The sequence below is a fragment of the Mastomys coucha genome, unplaced genomic scaffold (assembly GCF_008632895.1).
Source record: "Mastomys coucha isolate ucsf_1 unplaced genomic scaffold, UCSF_Mcou_1 pScaffold20, whole genome shotgun sequence".
Taxonomy (NCBI): domain Eukaryota; kingdom Metazoa; phylum Chordata; class Mammalia; order Rodentia; family Muridae; genus Mastomys; species Mastomys coucha.
The window spans coordinates 36,624,202-36,628,010 of NW_022196903.1; the positions used below are offsets into that span (position 1 = coordinate 36,624,202).

General features: G+C 48.2%; 1 protein-coding gene across 2 annotated transcripts in view; it reads left to right on the top strand.

Moving 5' to 3' along the window:
- The first annotated feature begins 2,769 nt into the window (after positions 1 to 2,769).
- The window catches only part of Ephb6 (EPH receptor B6), a 15,953-nt gene continuing 14,913 nt past the window's right edge, over positions 2,770 to 3,809 (top strand). The window contains exon 1 of one of the 2 annotated variants that reach the window (XM_031381669.1): positions 2,770 to 3,498. The gene's annotated coding sequence lies outside the window, so the exon portion shown is untranslated. The remainder of the gene's footprint in view (positions 3,499 to 3,809) is intronic. The other variant, XM_031381670.1, reaches the window with a different exon arrangement.

The window sequence follows — 3,809 nt, forward strand, 5'->3', positions numbered from 1 at the left end:
AGCTCTCTAATTAGCTTTTTCATTTTCCAAACAAAGTCAGAAAATCTGCCAGACAAATTCCAAACAGGAACTACAGTAACTCTCAAGACAGCTCATCTCTTATAGACCAAAGCCCAGCCTTTGATTTACATATCAATTCTGTCATTTGCCCTAGGTGTGCTTTTGATTATCACATGAATCAGCATTTTATGAACTTAGCCACTTGATTCTTAAAAAAAAAAAGATAGCAAATGCATTCTTTTTAACATAGCAAATGAATTCAGAGATCTCTGTGCCTTTGTAAGCATAAACAATAAGCTAGCTGAGTGGGATCCTGTGCTAAGATCACCACTCCCACCGTTCCTGGACCTAAAGTCGCTTTGTCCCAGGCTGACCTTGAACTCAGAAATCTGACTGCTTTTGTAAGCATAAGCACTAAGTTTAGCTTGGTGGGATCTTAGCCTGAGGTCACCATTCCCTAAGCCTCTTGATCTCCTTCCTTAATATCTGGAGCTGGCTCATTAGTGCAGCTGCCTCTGTTCTTTTAGGCCCATGAAGGCCCTCACAAATTCATATTGCATCCTTATATTTTGCATAGGCGAGAAATTATATACTCTCAAACCGATGTTTTCAGAGTTCTTTGCCATAGTCTTAAAGGCTGACTTGAAAGTCTCAGTGTCAGCCAGGCAGTGATGGCACACGCCTTTAATCCCAGCACTTGGAAGGCAGAGGCAGGCAGATTTCTGAGTTCGAGGCCAGCCTGGTCTACAGAGTGAGTTCCAGGACAGCCAGGACTACACAAAGAAACCCTGTCTCAAAAAACAAAACCAAAAAGTCTCGGTGTCATAGAGACATTTCCTGGGATCATCCTGTTCTTAGTTATCATGGAGTCATTAATCTTGGCAGAGAGGACATTTCCCTGATGGAGGAATATATGTGCATGTGTACATATATATATGTAAATACTGTATAGTATACATATGCATTCTTTTACTATACAAACAAGCCTTACACCTTGCAACCATCAACACTCATGGAGTCCCACTCCCTGCTGGCTCTGCTCCAGCAGGGACCTTGCGATGCCTCCCCTTCCACAGTCAGGCAGGACTCAGCAAGTGTATATACATACATTCAGGCAAATCACTCATACACAAAAAAATAAAATAATAAAATAGAAACATCTTGGTTTGAAATCATATAGATTAGGATATAAAGCTAACTGTAATAATAAATTGAATCTTCTATGCATCCTGGATACAATAGTGTTTTTTTTTTTTAAACTAGATGCATTCAGATTTTCTTAACAAGAAAAAATATTAACTGATTACATAAGTCTAAATTAATAGAAATGGAATTTGTAGTATGTCATACAATGAAAAGAAAACAAAGATTTTATTGTAATAACAATGCAAATTTATACTGGAATTTCTGGGCTTCATAAGGAAATATCTATATTTTGGTTTTGTGAATATATTTAAATGTGCTTTAAGTATGTACTTTATTACTTTTTAAAGTGTCCAGGCATGTAGGAGAGGCTGGAGGTACAGTGTATATGTTTAGTGAGAGGATCAACAGCATGCCAAATGGTAACAGAAAATACATAGATGCCCAGATAGGTGTGATGATGGATGCATGGTAGAATTGTCTAATAATGCAGATGATGCAAGATCAGCTCCCTGTTTTTTATTCAGTCGTTGAAAGCATTGGAAAGAGTTGACCACAAATAAAGAAAGTTCTTTATCATAAAGCTTAGAAACAAATGGAAGAAATACGAGTTATAGACACACCAGTGTAATTGAAGTTTTAATGAGGTCCAAATGCAGGTCATTAAACTTAATCAGGCTTATTAATTGATTCTCGATATTATGAGTGAACAACCTCCTGTCCAAGTAAGGACTCGTTATTTGTCTTTATCTTTCTATCACTCATTCAGCCAATTCATTAACGACTATTTCTCTCTCAGTGCCTCAATAAGTTTCATTGTTTGGTTTCTTGTGCATGTTGGCTCATAGTCTCTTTCACAATTTTCATTGGTTTCTAAATGCTCTTTAAGTACCAGTTATGATCAGCCCAAATGCAGGTAGCTAGTGCGTTCATATGAATGCCTTTGAATAAGTGAAAGAGGAGGTATAAGATGGGACAGGATGATAGGGTAGAAGAAAAGGGGGTAGTGAGGGAGGCTTAGAAGAATTCACCAGGTACCTGTGCTCCCTCAAAGAACCAGCAGGTGGTAGCAACACTTCGTGTGAAGGCTGCAGCCCTGCTCCGCGGGACCTAAACAATAGACCCCCAGTTTAGAAATGGTTAGGGGTGGGTAGAAACATTTCTCCTTAGTAGCAAGCTCGCTATGTTCCGCCCCTGCCTCCAGGTACCGACTGAGTGGACCTTCCACGGCCTCTCATCACTGTGGGAAGGTACTCTGCGGAGCGCGCTCCAGGGAGGTGGCACCCAGAGGTGCAGCGACTTGTCCAAGCCAGGTCTGCGCCAGGCACAGACATCAGACTTTCCGGACTCCGCCCCAGGCTTCCCTGCCTTTGAGGAGGTTGAAGGTTCAATTCAGAGGCCCCATCGCTGACCCAGATTCAGGCACAGAAACGGATACATGTCTGAAGCTAGCACAGGGACGTTTTCCTTCCCAGTCGCCTGCACTGTCTCTAGCTCTTCTGCCCTCCCGTGCTCCCAAGATTTGTTTCTCCCTCCACCTCCTCCTTTTTTTTTTTTCTTTTTTCTGCTCACGCCCACCTCAGTTCAACCCGGAGTAGAAGCCCCACTGTTTTAGTTCCTAGAGTTAAAGAAGAGGGAGGGAGGAGCCAGAGGCGCAGCGCATTGGCTTCAGCCTGGCCATCAGCTGCTAGCCAGTAGCGCTTTGCTCCGCTGATGCTCGGGCGCGAGCTACAGGGTTTTAAAAACGTCTCGCAGCGGCGCCCACTGGCCGCCTCCTCCCGGACCCTAACTCGTGCGGTCCTCCTGCCCACATCCCCTCCGCTCGCCAGGACCCCCGGGAGAAATCCGACCCTCCTCGGCACACGGGCGGGCCCAGGGCGTGCCCAGCGTCTCCACAGCACGCCCCGCTGGGGATCGGGCGCCGCGCGCTCAGGTCCTAGGCCCAGAGGGCGGGCTCGGCTCCCGGAAGAAGAGAGCGAGAGCGGCTGAAGGGGCTGGAGAGGGGCGGGCCAGGCTGGGAGGGACGAGAGGGGGCGGGCCCGGCTGCGTTCGCCCAGCCAGCGCTTCGGGGCAGCGGGCGTCCGAACCCGAGACCAGAGCTCAGCGACTCCGATCGTGACACCGGCCCCCGCACGATTCCCCAGGGCCCCGCCTAGGGAGCAGTCCCTGCCTGCAGCTTCGGGTCCTCTCCCAGAATCCCAGAGACTCCAAGCTGCGAGCAGACGCGGGCCGCTGGGAAGCGAGGTCCCCAGACCAGAGAGGACACGCGCGACGCTAGGAAAGATCTGCGAGGTGCAGATCCACCGCGGGGGCCTCGGGGGACGCAGACCTGCAGAGCTGGAGGCCGGCGGGAAGGTGAGCCCGAGATTTGGGAGGTCGGAGGACACTGTGTCTGGAGAGTAAGGGATTAAGGTTTGCAAAGTAGAGAATCTCTCTAGCCTGGGCCTATGCACACCCTGGTGGGGTGGGGTGGGGGGCGTCCCCTAGGGAGGAGTACTGGGGGGTATACCTCTCCAAGGCGAGACTAGGTTCCTGAGAGACTGCCCCTTCTCTAGCCCCTTCATCCATGCTCTTTATTCTGTGTGTTCTGGGTGTTAAAATTCTTCCAGCACGTTTCTAGTGACCCTCCCGTGCCTGTAGCTTGGGGTGTGTGTGTGGGGCGGCGG